The sequence below is a fragment of the Cupressus sempervirens genome, chromosome 5 (assembly GCF_028749045.1).
Source record: "Cupressus sempervirens isolate cs-2001-9-10 chromosome 5, ASM2874904v1, whole genome shotgun sequence".
NCBI lineage: Eukaryota > Viridiplantae > Streptophyta > Pinopsida > Cupressales > Cupressaceae > Cupressus > Cupressus sempervirens.
In genome coordinates this window covers 664,524,314-664,539,741 of record NC_143122.1, presented here as the reverse complement: position 1 = coordinate 664,539,741, position 15,428 = coordinate 664,524,314, and positions in this window count along the sequence as shown.

Sequence of the window (15,428 nt, the reverse complement as noted above, 5' to 3'; positions counted from 1 at the left end):
GGAAAATAAATATGGGCCAATAGTATATGTAGACATTGTTTCTAAGTTCCTTAGCAACTACATGGACTTTTTAGAAGATTGTGAAATTGTGAAACGACTAGCAAATGCATATGTCAAGCCATTCTTCAAACCCATTGAAGACTATGATGTATACATTAACACATACATTATAGGGATGAGTAATGGTCTCATAGTTGGCTTGTTCTCCTTGCTATCTCTCAGTTCTTGTGATGTTACGACTTGTGTCTATAATTCTCTAAAAATTGGAATTGTTGGAATTCTTTTAGAATAATTGGGGGTGGGGGGAGGTGAATTAGTTATTCAAGGTCTAGATGTACAAAATAAAACTTTTCACAATTCAATGAACCCATATAACATTCTTAACCATGCATGCATTCATTGTGTGTTAACCAAACTAATAAGTTACTATAACATTAACATGCAGAAGTATAAATCATAAAACACAACATATCCATTAGCACACTTGACATGCAATGATTTAACATGGAAACCCAATTTGGGAAAAACCACCAGTCATATGCTACTCCTTTTTCACTCTTATGAAGTGATGCCCTGTTAAAGGTTACAACACACACTGTTGAATGTGACCCGATTAAGGGATTTCAATCACCCTGTTAAAAGTGAGCCTTGTTAGAGGACTTTAGGCCATTCACTTGGAATGCCACCCTGTTAAAGGATTTTCCAAAGACTATTAAGTCAACCTTTCTCCAAAGGATTTATCCTAATCTAATACAATTGTTAGAAAGTAACAATAGAGCTTTGATATGATACAACTTATAACCTTACTTGCAGATTACAGATCACTATTTAGCCCTCAACTCTACTTGGCTTCCAATCTTTGTAGCTCTAATAGCTTGTTCACCCTTCAAACATTCATCCTCTTCTAGCCTTCTTGCTTAGTACGCCATTGTAGACTTCTTCGCTTGGGTCACTTGATGAAGCAAACCCTTTTCCTTCACATTGTTAGATTTTTGCATTCAAAACTCTTTAACATCCATCCAACATTGCTTCATGACTAGACATCCCTACATATAGAAAATTAGAACTCTTTTTTCTACTTATTATCCGTAAAAAAAATTAGGGTTTTCAATGGATTAGGTAGGATACAATGTATCTAATCCATATCTTGTCTTCTCTAGAAACTTCTACTAAAATCCATTTGAATTCACCTCAAAAATGGTTTACATAAGATTCTATGTCTCCAGCTCATCAATCTTATCTTCCTCCTAATTTACAAGTTCTAAGAAAACAAACTTGTCATCTTTTAATTGATGAATCTTTGATCTTTTACATAATGCAGTAGCTCAACATTATCAATTTACTAATGCTCGACATGTACTGTGTTACTCGACATCCATTATAAAATCACTTGGCATCAACTGGGTTTTACTGGCACTTGGCATCAACTGAAAAACACTCGGCATCCACTATCTTTCTCAACACCTATTAACTTGCTCAACATCCACTAGAATTTAGTTTCACTCAGCTCCAACTGAATTTTTCCTTGGCTTGCACTAAATTTTCTCAATACCTTCTATCAACTTGGTCAAGCTTAGCAAATGAACTTTGTCCAACCTTATTCTTCTGAACTTTCTAAGTGTAGCCAATCATTTTGTAACCTCAAGTAGATCATCAATACATTATGTTATCATTTTCTTAACTAATTCACACACTCCAATACATAATCATAACTCAACCTTTCCTCTAGGTACTTTTGTTACATCTTGTTGATCAAATCCTCTTCATCAATCAACTACGTGATAGTGCTTGAAATATATTAGTAATAGTCTTACCAGCATGTAGCAAGTTTGACATCAATGACAAAATAATGATTAAAACACACAATCTTCTTTCAACAATTTTCTTACTCAAATGATCTTTTCAATCATACATCAACAATCTCCCTCTTTGGCATTGATGGCAAACCAAACTAATCAACTAGTCAAACAAAATGATGAATACCTTGTTCTATCAAACTAACTAGGTCAAACTAGTAAGGCAATATAAAAAAGAAAGCTTGTGAATGAAACTTCTCCCTCTATCAACAACTCCCTCTTAGGTTACAAAATATAACATTCTCTTCTTCCATGGATCAACAAAACATCTGAATATATCCCTCTTTTTTTTTTTGCTTTCTCCCTTTTTCTTTCTTTCTTTCAGTCTTCTGATTTTCTGATGATGTACTCTCACTTCATTGTTCCTCTTTTGCACTAATCAATTTACTATACTTTCTCCCTTGATTTTCTGCTTTGATAATCTCCCTCTTGATTAGTAAGCACTTTATTGATTTACTATACTTTCTCCCTCTTTGACAACAATGCCAAAGACATATACTTCAACACTTGGCATCTTGATATATGCAGACATAGGCTTTTGTAGGCTCTTCAATTTTCTCCCTCTGTCACCTTGCTTGTGATTTTTTTGAAATTCCAACTTTGTGATTACTTTAGAAAGTTCCTAAAGTAAGATCCACTACATCAATTTGTATGAAATGCATGTCAGCTTGTTTGATATAGGGCACTCCCTCTATCTCTTACATGGCCTTTGATAGGGGTTCTTAGATATTCATAAGCATCTTTAGGTAATGCTTTGGTGAAGATATCATTAATTTGCTCCATTGTGTTAATATATTCCATCTTCACCTCTTTGTCTTGAACCAATTCCCTTACATAATGATACTTTATTGCAATGTGCTTTGTCTTTGTATGCATTAAAAAATTCTTTGATATGTTTATAGCACTTGTATTATCATAATAAAGTGTCACTGGTTTAGTGATCTCTTCCTTCATTCCCTTTAGTAACTATTTGATCCATACAATGTTTGTGCAATTGATAGCAGCAACAACATACTCTACTTTAGCGGTAGATTAGAAAGTACAACTCTGCTTCTTGCTTGTCCATGTAACGAGTATTATGCCTAGGAAGAATGCTCCTCCACTGGTGCTCTTTCTATCATCAATATTTCCATCCCAATCAACATCAATGTAGGCTTTCAATTCAAACATTTCATTCTTCTTATAGTATAAACCATACTCTTCTATTCCTTTCAAGTATCTCATTATCCTTTTCACAACCATCAATTGATTCTCTCTAGGATTAGCAAAGAATCTAGCAACTATCTCCATAGCTAATGCAATATTAGGTCTACTATGTACTACATATTGCAATTTTCCAATCATGGATCTCTATAATGTTTGATTGACCTTAGCTGAATCATCATTCTTTGATAGCTTGAGTCTTGTTACCATAGGTGTACTTACTAGTTTTGAATCTTTAAGTCCAAATGTCTTCAATATCTCCTTGACATATTTTGACTAAATGATATATACACCATACTTAATTTGATAGACTTGTAATCCAATAAATAATTTTATTTCACCAAACATTGACATTTCAAACTCTTGCTTCATCTGATTTGCAAAATCTTTACACAAAGCATCTTTTCCTCCAAATATTATGTCATCAAAAAATATTTCAGATAACAGTATACCTTTTTCTTTATCTATTTTCATGTACAAATTTTTGTTATCATATGTCCTTTCAAATCCAATCTTGACAAGATAAGTATGAAGTCTCTCATACCATGCTCTTGGTGCTTGTTTCAATCCATACAGGGCTTTGTGCAATCTACATACCATGTTCTTATTTTCTTTATCAACAAATCCATATGGTTGTTCTATGTATACCTCTTCTTTTAATATTCCATTCAAAAATGCAAACTTAACATCCATTTGATAAACTTTGAAACCTTTATATGTAGCATAAACAAGCATAATTCTTACTCCTTCCATTCTTGCAACAAGGGCAAATGTTTCACCATAGCCAATTCCTTCTTCTTGTGCATACCCATTGCAAACTAGTCTTGCTTTGTTTTTTGTTACTTCACCATTCTCATCTAACTTGTTTTTGAATACCCATTTTGTGCCAATCACATTCTTATCTTCTGGTTTGGGAACTAGACTCCAAGTCTTGTTCTTTTCTATCTGCTAAATTTCCTCTTCCATAGCCTTGTACCAATCATCATCTTTTAATGCATCTCTCACTATCGTAGGTTCCTTCATGCTTAACAAATATGATTCACTTCTCAACCTATTTCTTGTCATTGGCCTTACATATTTGTCCCCAATGATATGATCTACAAGATGTTGTCTTTTGACATATTTGGACAGTCTAGGCTCAGTTCTTATGGCTACATTTTGTCTCTCAACTTCAGTATCACTGTGTGTATCTCTTTCAGGTGTTTCAACATCTCTTTCATGCATGCCAATCTTAGAGTCAAATTTTGTATTTTCCTCATTTTGCAACTCGACATCTGAATGCAACTCGACATTCACAGGATGTGACTCGGTAGTTATTGAAACTTTCTGTTGTCTTGCTGCATGATTTGCAACATCTTCTTTAGTAGGCATTCCTTCACAATAGTACACAAATGTCTTGTAATATTATGGTTCTTTTGTAGGTATAGCTTCATGTGCTTCTGTAAACTAATCAAAATTCACATTTGCACTTTTCACAATTTTTTTAGTGTTAGTAATTAAACACTTGTAAGCTTTACTTCTTGTGGAGTAACCAAGGAATATACCTTCTTCGCTCTTTGCATCAAACTTTCCACTTCTAACATCTTTAAGAATATAGCATTTTCTTCCAAATACCTTAAAATATTTCACATTAGGTGGATGACCATACCATAGTTCAAAAAGTGTTGAGTGAGTACCTTTCTTTACTTGCACATAGTTCAAGTTGCATACTGCAATACTTATAGCTTCTCTCCAGTATTTTAGAGCAACATTTTTCTCCATCACAAGTGTTTTGGCACAATTCATTACAGATCTATTTCTTCTTTCAACAATTCCATTTTGTGAAGGGGTCCTAGGTGCAAATGTTTGTCTCTTGATTCTTCTGTCATTATAGAACATCTCAAACTCATGTGAAGTGAACTCACCTCCTCTGTCTAATCTCAAGCATTTCAAGCTCTTGTTTCTTTTTCAAATCTTGCCAAGTACCCTTTAAGCATTTGAAAAACATCTAATTTTTGTTTTAGAAACATGATTTTCATCATTCTAGAGTAATCATCAACAAGCAACATTATATACCTATCTCCTTTGTAGCTTTGCACTTCAATAGGTCCACACAAGTTAGTATGAACAATTTCAAGTATTTCTTTAGAGGTATAAGATTTACTTTTGAAGCTTGACTTTATCATCTTACCTAGCTAACATTATTTGCAGATTATGTTTTTTGGTTTCTTCAACTTAGGAAAACCTCTAACTCTTTTCATGTTACTTATACTAATCAAATTATCAAAGTTAACATGACATATATCTTATGCCAAAGCCATACATCATCAAATTTTGCAATACGACAAGTAGCATCTTCTATATCAAAATAGAAAAGATTACTCCTAGTTTAATCATCTTTTCTAATCAAGTTTCCATTTGTGTCATATATTTTGGCTGATTTTCTCTCAAACTCAACTTTGCACGCCAAATTATTCAATTGTGAGACACTTAACAAGTTACAATTCAATCTTTCAACATAATAAGCATTATCACATGAAATCTTGTCTATGAGCTTGATAGACCCTTTTCCTTTTATTAAACATGGTGCATCATTACCAAATCTTACACTATTTCCATCATAACAGAATAAGGTAATGAACTTACTTTTGTCTCCAGTCATGTGATGTGAGCATCCACTGTCAATGATCCATTTGTCATTCTTGTTCACACAAGTCATAAGTGCAGTAGCCTCATCCTCATCTCATTTGTCCTTCATTGCAACATATACCACTTCATCATCATTTTCATTAGAGTTATTTTCATCAACAATGTAGCATGACTTCTTGCCTTTATCTCTGTAGTCTCTTTCATCATCTTCTCTTCTGTTTTGTGCTTGTTCCCTTCGCTGAAATTCTTCTTCTGTGTACATCTTGCTACAATATGACCAACTTAATTGTAATTAAAACAAATGATAGGCATCTTACCTTTGAATTTACCTTTTCCTCTTTGAAATCTTCTTGCCAGAAATGCTTCCAATTGTTCAATGTCTTCCTCATATGTACTACTGTCGCTGGATGCATACTTTATCTTTCTTTTCTTCTTCTTTGGTTTCACAGTTTTAGATTTTTTCAGTAACAATTTTTCTTTTAAAGCTGATTCAATACTCTTTGGTCTGTAGTTGTCAAAATTAGATAACTCAAAAGCAGTGAGTCTTTCTACCAAACTTTCAAGGGCTAGATCATTTCTTGGCATACATCTTAGCTCTTGGATTGTAGACACTCTAATGGCATACATAGGAAAAAATGTTCTCAAGACTTTACTTAGCATAATATCATCATCTATTTTACCAGTTGCACCTTTTATTGCACTAAACAACTTCTTTTATTCTAGCAACATATTGAGCAATGTTTTCTCCTTCTTCCATTCTCATGTCATCAAACTTCCCTCTGAGGCTCTCTGACTTGGCTCTTTGAACATTTTTGTCTCCTTCATAGATGGTGTCTAGGGAATCCCACATATGCTTTGCACTTTTAAGGTCTTTGATATCATCAAACTCAACATAGCTTAGGGCAAAGGCAATCTACAACATCACTTGATTGTGATCTTTCACTTTCTTCAGACTTCATCAGTTAGGGCTCCTAATGGATCAACATATGCTATTGAAGTGCAAGATTGTGCATAATCTCCAAGTCCTCCAAGGTGTAGCTTCATCAAAATTTGCCATGCAGGAAAGTTATCTCTATTTAGCTTGGGTACCTCTCTTTTTGACATCTTGATCTTTATGCTTTTAGTACCTTGAAACTAATCCTCTTTAGCAACTACACTCTGATACCAATTGTTGGAATTCTTTTAGAATAACTGAGGTAGGGGGGTAAATCAGTTATTCAAGGTCTAGATGTAAAAAATAAAACTTTTCACAATTCAGTGAACCCATATAACATTTTAAACCATGCATGCATTCATTGTGTGTTAACCAAAATTGATAAGTTACTGTAACATTAACATGCAAAAGTATAAATCATACAACATAACATATCCATCAACACACTTGACACAATGATTTAACATGGAAACCCAATTTGGGAAAATCCTCCAGTAACATGCTACTCCTTTTTCACTCTTCTAAAGTGATGCCCTATTAAAGGCCAACCTTGTTAAAGGTTACAAAACACACTATTAAATGTGATCTAGTTAAGGGATTTCAATCACCTTGTTAAAAGTGAGCCTTATTAGAGGACTTTAGGCCATTCACTTGGAATGCCACCCTATTAAAGGCTTTCCAATGACTGTTAAGTCAACCTTTCTCCAAAGGATTTACCCTAATCTGATACAATTGTTAGAAAGTAACAGTGGACCTTTGATTTGATACAACTTACAACCTTACTTGTAGATTACAGATCACTATTCAATCCTCAGCTCTGATAGCTCGTTCACCCTTCAAGTATTCATCCTCTTCTAGCCTTCTTGCTTAGTTCACCATTGCAAACTTCTTCTCTTGCGTCACTTGATGAAGTAAACCCTCTTCCTTCACCTTGTTAAATTTTTGCATTCAAAACTCTCTAACCTCCATCCAACATTGCTTCATGACTAGACATACCTACATATAGGAAATTAGAACTCTTTTTTCTGCTCATTATCCATCACAAAAATTAGGGTTTTTGATGGATTAGGTAGGATACAATGTATCTACCCCATATCTTGTCTTCTCTAGAAACTTCTAAAATCCATTTGAATTTGTCTCCAAAATGGTTTACATAAGATTTTGTGTCTCTAGCTCATCAATCTTATCTTCCTCTTGATTTACAAGTTCTAAGAAAATAAGCTTGTCAGCTTTTAATTGATGAATCTTTGATCTTTTACATAATGTAGCAGCTCGACATTATCAATTTATTGATGCTTGACACATACTGTGATACTCGACATCTATTGTAAAATCACTCAACATCAACTGGATTTTAATGATGCTCAGCATCAACTAAAAATCACTCGACACCTACTATCTTTCTCAGCACCTATTAACTTGCTTGAAATCCATGAGAATTTACTTTCACTCAGCTCCAACTGACTTTTTTCTCGGCTTGCACTAACTTTTCTTGGCACCTTCTATCAACTTAATCAAACTTAGTAAATGAACTTTGTCCAACCTTATTCTTTTAAAATTTCTAAATGTAGCCAATCATTTTGTAATCTCAAGTGGATCATCAATACATTATGTTATCACTATCTTAACTGATTCTCACAGTTCAATACATAATCATAACTCAACGTTTCCTCTAAGTACTTTTGTTACATCTTTTTGATCAAATCCTTTTCATCAATGAACTAAGTGATAGTGCTTGAAACATATAAGAAATTGTCTTACTAGCATGTAGCAGGTTTGACATCAGTGACAAAATAATGATTGAAACACACAATCTTCTTTCAACAATTTTCTTACTCAAATGATCTTTTCAATCATACATCAACAACAATAAGCAGTATGTACAAACCTGTAGTTGACCATTCATTACTTGCTCACTGTTCTCATTTTTTTGAGCTTCACGCATGAATAATCTCAAATGTTTGCAAGGAAATAATATTTTTGCAAATGCATATTTCTCCTTCTGTATTTCCACCTTATGTAAGAACCACATGCTCAATGGCATTTTCATCTGCTATGGATGCTATATAAGCTATTAGATATCTGTCCATGTTAAATTGAAATGGATGAGCATATAACACATATATGTACAAAGTAAGCAACATATGCAATGACAAGTTCAAATTGTTTGATAACCTTTGCATTAAGAATATGTATGAGTATGTGTTTCTTGATACTATGTGTTTTTTTTCATTTTGATTATGACAATGTCTAAGTCATAAAGTATTATAATTTATAATTTTAGAAATCGACATCCAAAATTTATTTCAAATTAATTTAATATGAATTGGTCTCCACCATAAATTTGCTACTAGATTTGTAAAAAATCATTTCTTAGAAATATTTAATTCTTTCTTATCTTGTACTCTCTTTTATTCAACTTCACATGTTGTGGAAGACTCATTTTGAATTATGAATTTCGAATAAAAATTGAGAAACAATTGAAAACTGATTGGTATGTTTCCATCCTTTTGACACCATAGAAAATATATTTTTTGTTGTCAACATATAGTTTACATTTCATTTACCAATTTATGTTTTAGCAAATGAATTAATATAAAGTCATTAAGACATCTAACAATGAAAATTGCAACAATTTGGTATGTTACCATACCAACTTTTCCAAATCCAAATTCAATTCATTTTCTCCAAGTATACTGATAAAGTAGTGATTACAACATCTTAAAAATTTGTTGGAATTCCTTTAGAATAACTGGGAGGGGGGGCGAGGGGGTTGGGGGGGGGGGGGTGAATCAATTATTCAAGGTCTAGATGTACAAAATAAAACTTTTCACAATTTAGTGAACCCATAAAACATTCTCAACCATGCATGCATTCATTGTGTGTTAACCAACACTGATATGTTACTATCAAATCAACATGTAGAAATGTAAAGCATAAAACACAACATATCCATTAGCACATTTGACACAATGATTTAACGTGGAAATCCAATTTGGGAAAAACCACCAATAACATGCTACTCCTTTTTCACTCTTCTAAAGTGATGCCCTGTTAAAGGCCAGCCTTATTAAAGCTTACAATATACACTATTAAATGTGACCCAATTAAGGGATTTGAATCACCCTATCAAAAGTGAGCCTTGTTAGATGACTTTAGGCCATTCACTTGGAATGCCACCCTATTAATGGATTTTCTAATGAATGTTAAGTCAACCTTACTCCAAAGGATTTACCCTAGGTTGATACAATTGTTAGAAAGTAACAGTAGAGTTTTGATCTGATACAAATTACAACCTTACTTGCAGATTATAGATCACTATTTAGTCCTCAACTCTACCTGGCTTCCAATCTTTGCAGCTCAGACAACTTGTTCACCCTTCAAGCATTCATCCTCTTATGCCTTCTTGCTTAGTATGCCATTGCAAACTTTTTCTCTTAGGTCACTTGAAGCAAATCCCTTTCCTTCTCCTTGTCAAATTTTCGCATTAAGACTCTCTATCTTCTTTTCTTCATGACCAAACATCCCTACATATAGGAAATTAGAACACTTTTCCCGCTCATTATCCATCACCAAAATTAGGGTTTTTGATAGATTAGGTAGGATACAATGTATCTACCCCATATCTTGTCTTTTCTAGAAACTTCTCCTAGAATCCATTTGAATTTGCCTCCAAAATGATTTACATAAGATTTTGTGCCACAATATCATCAATCTTATCTCCCTCCTAATTCACAAGTTCCAAGAAAACAAACTTGTCAGCTTTTATTTGGTGAATCTTTGATCTTTGACATAATGTAGGAGCTCACCATTATCAATTTATTGATGCTTAGCTCATACTATGTTACTTGGCATCTACTATAAAAATCAATCGGAATCAACTAGACTTTACTAGTGCTCAACATCAACTGAAAATTACTCTACACCAACTAACTTGCTCGATATCTACTAACTTTCTCAACATCTACTAGCTTACTCGACATCCACTAGAATTTTCTTTCACTTAGCTCCAACTAAATTTTTGCTCATCTTGCACTAACTTTGCTTGGCACCTTCTATCAACTTGGTCAAGCTTGGCAAATGAACTTTGTTCAACCTTATTCTTTTGAACTTTCTAAGTGTAGCTAGTCATTTTGTAACCTCAAGTAGATCATCGATACATTATGTTATCACTGTCTTAATTGATTCTTGCACTTCAATACATAATCATAACTCAACCTTTTCTCTAGGTACATTTTTTACATCTTGTTGATCAAATCCTCCTCATCAATCAACTAAGTTATAGTGCTTGAAACATATAAGCAATTATCTTACTAGCATGTAGCAGGTTTGAGACCAGTGACAAAATAATGATTGAAACACATAGTCTTCTTCAACAATCTTTCTACTCAAATGATCTTTTCAATCATATATCAACAATCTCCATCTTTGGCTTTAATAGAAAACCAAATTGATCAACTAGTTAAACAAATGATAAACATCTTGTTCCATCAAACTAACTAGGTTAAAATAGCAAGGCAATACGAAAAATAAAGTTTGTGATTAAAAATTCTCCCTCTATCAACAACTCCCTCTTCTGATTAGGTTACAAAATAAAACTCCCTCTAAGTTCCTTCTTATTCTCTTCTTTTATGAATCAGTAGAATATCAGAATATCTCACTCTTTTTTTTCTGATCCTTTGTCTGATTGCGTTCTGCTAGGGCTTTCTCCCTCTTTCTTTCTTACCGAACCAATCAGTAATGTACTTTCTCCCTTGATCAGTTTAATGTACTTTCTCCCTCTTTGATAACAATGCCAAAGACATATACTCAACACTTGGCATCTTTGATATATGGAGATATAGGCTTTTGTAGGCTCTTCAGTTTTCTCCCTCTATCACCTTGCTTGTGACTAATTTATAATTCTTGCTCTGTAATTACTTTAGGCAATTCCTAAAGTAAGATCCACTGCATCAATTTGTATGAAATGAATGTCAGCTTGTTTCATGCAGGGTACTCCCTCTATCTTTTTCATAGCCTTTGATAGGGGTATCACCCCTAGTTTACCTCTTAGATACTCATAAGCATCCTTAGGTAATGCTTTTGTGAAGATATCAGCAATTTGCTCTTTTGTGTTAACATATTCAATCTTCACCTCTTTGTCTTGAACCAATTCCCTTACATAATGATACTTTATTGCAATGTGCATTGTCTTTGTATGTATTATATGATTCTTTGATATATTTATAGCACTTGTATTATCACAATAAAGTGTCATTGGTTCTATGATTTCTTCCTTAATTCCCTTAATTAGTTGTTTGATCCATATAATGTTTGTGCAATTAATGGTAAGAACAACATACTCTGCTTCTATAGTAGATTGGGAAGTACAACTCTGCTTCTTGCTAGTCTATGTAACAAGTCTTCTGCCTAAGAAGAATGCTCCTCCATTGGTGATCTTTCTATCATCAATATTTCCAACCCAATTAGGATCAGTGTAGGCTTTCATTTCAAGCTTTTCATTCTTCTTATAGTATAAACCATACTCTTATGTTCCTTTCAAGTATCTCATTATCCTTTTCACAGACATCAAGTGTTTCTCTCAAGGAGTAGTAGAGAATCTTTCAACTATCCCCATAACTACTGTAATATCAGGTTTGCTGTGTACTATATATTGGAATTTGCCAATCATGGATCTGTATAATGTTTGATTGACCTCAGCTGAATCATCATTCTTTAATAGCTTGAGTTTTGTCACCATAGGTGTACTTACTGATTTTGAATCCTCAGGTCCTGATGCAGGAGCATCCAGAGGTATAAGGGCAATCCTGTGTCACTCAAAAAAATATACCTAGACCTAGTTTCTGTTTCATGTGTTTCATTTCTGGATACCCATTTCGGTCAAATAAAGGTTCCAACTCTCACAGTTCCACTATTAGTGTTTTGGGTTAGAGTTTTTAAGCACCTTGGGATACGTGTAAATGCCAAAAAAATAGGACTATGTAATTGAGCCATAATTATGGTGAGTTAGAAGGTGTAAATTGGAGGGATGATTAAAATTGTAATTTAGAACATTCCAAAAAAAGAATCAGGTCAAAAGGCTGCACGATTTGAAAGTTATTGCAGTTTTCAATTTCTGGAGACCTCCTAAGAATGCTTCAAAGTCAGGTTTGAGGCACTAAATGACCTCATACAGGCCTAAAAAATGGGGGACAAGAAAATATGGTCCATAGGGCTATAGAGCACTCTGAGAGATTTTTAGAAATGTAAACCATTTGTTAATCGGAGCTACGGTTCAAAAGTTATGCCTCCCGAAAGTTTGGCTACTGTTTCTGGATTCTTCTAATTTTGCACCGACTTCTTAAGCGACTTCTAGAGCCTTCCATTTTGGCGATGGATTCCAAATAGCACTTTCTAAAATGTATTCCTAATCCTTAACCCTTTGGGGTCTATTTAAGAACATTTTTGGCATTGTAAAAGGCAGTTCAGAGTGGAGTTTGAGAGAAGGTACTAGGAGAAGAAATTATCTCCAAATTTACACTATTGTAAGCCCATATGGCATGTTTTGGAGTTTTTTTTCTTCGTACTAAGTGTATTGGCATATTTTCATAGTTAATAAAGTTTTCCTTTTCTTGTTGTGTCCATTTTGTACTTGGGTTGTGTCTCCATCAAGTCCAAATGTCTTTAATATCTCTTTGACATATTTTGACTGAGTGATATATACATGGTATTTCACTTGATAGATTTGTAATCCCACAAAGAATTTGATCTCCCCAAACATTGAGATTTCAAACTCTTGCTTCATTTGATTTGCCAAATCCTTACACAAAACATCTTGTCCTCCAAATATTATGTCATCAACAAATATTTCAGATAATAGTATACCGTTTTATTTATCTATCTTCATCTACAAATTGTTGTTATCATCCATCCTTTCAAATCCAATCTTAACAAGATAAGTATGAAGTCTCTCATACCATGCTCTTAGTGCTTGTTTCAATCCATGGAGGGCTTTATGAAGTCTACATATCATGTTCTTATTATTTTTATCAACAAAACCTTTTGTTTGTTCTATGTAGACCTCTTCTTCTAATATGCCATTCAAAAATGCAAAATTAACATCCATCTAATAAACTTTGAAACCTTTATATGCAGCATAATCAAGTAGAATTCTCACTTCTTCCATTCTTGCAACAGGGGCAAATGTTTCACCATAGTCAATTACTTCTTGTGCATACCCTTTGCAAACTAGTCTTGCTTTCTTTCTTGTCACTTCACCATTCTCATCTAACTTGTTTCTGAATACCCATTTTGTGCCAATCACATTCTTGTCTTCTAATCTAAGAACTAGACTCCAAGTCTTTGTTCTTTTCTATTTGTTGAATTTCTTCTCCCATGGTCTTGTACCAGTCATCATCTTCCAATGCATCTCTCACTATCTTAGGTTCCTTCATGTGTAACAAACATGATTCACTTCTCAACTTATTTCTTGTCATTGGCCTTGCATCTTTGTCTCCAATGATTTGATCTATAGGGTGGTGTCTTTTGACATATTTGGATAGTCTAGGCTCAACTCTTGTAGCTACAATTTGTCTCTCAGCTTCAGTATCACTATGTACATCTTTGTCAGGTGTTTCAACATCTCTTTCATGTGTGCTAATCTCATAGTTAGATTCTACATTTTCCTTATTTTGCAACTTGGCATTCACAAGATGTGACTAAGCAGTTGTTGAGACTTGTTGTTGGTTTGTTACATGATTTGTAGCATCTTCTTCAGTAGGAATTCCTTCATAATAGTATACAAATGACTTGTATTCTTCTGGTTCTTTTGTAGATTCAACCTCATGTGCTTCTATAAATTCATCAAAATTCACATTTGCACTTTCCAAAATTTTGTTAGTGTTAGTATTTAAACATTTGTAAGCTTTACTTCTTGTGTGGAGTAACCAAGGAATATACTTTTTTCACTTTTTGCATCAAACTTTCCACTCCTAACATCTTTGAGAATACAACATTTTCTTCCAAATATCTTAAAATATTTCACATTAGGTGGATGACCATACCATAGTTCAAAAGGTGTTGAGTGAGTACCTTTCTTGACTTGCACATGGTTCAAGGTGTATACAACAATACTTACAAATTCTCTCTACTATTTTAGAGCAAGATTTTTCTCCATCATAAGTGTCTTGGCATAGTCCATTATAGACCTATTTCTTCTTTCAACAATTCCATTCTATGGAGGGGTCCTAGGTGCAGATGTTTATCTTTTGATTCCTTTGTCATTACATAATATCTCAAACTCATTTGAAGTGAATTCACTTCCTCCGTCTGATCTCAAAAATTTCAAAATCTTACCTATTTCTTTTTCAACTCTTACCAAGTACCATTTAAACATTTGAAAAATATCTAATTTTTATTTTAGAAACATGACTATCATCATCCTAGAGTAGTCATAAACAAACAACATTATATACTTATATCCTTTGTAGCTTTCCATTTCAATAAGTCCACACAAATTAATTTGAATAATTTCAAGTATTTTCTTAGAGGTATAAGCTTTACTTTTAAAGCTTGACTTTGTCATCTTGCCTAGTTGACATTGTTTGCACATTATGTTTTCTGGTTTCTTCAACTTAGGCAATCCTCTAACTCTTTTCATGTTGTTGATACTAATCACATTATCAAAATTAACATGACATAATCTCTTGTGCCAAAGCCATACATAATCAGATTTTGCAATAAGACAAGTAGCATCTTCTATATCCAAATAGAACAGATTACTTCTAGTTTGATCACTTTTTTCAATCAAGTTTCCATTTCTATCTTAT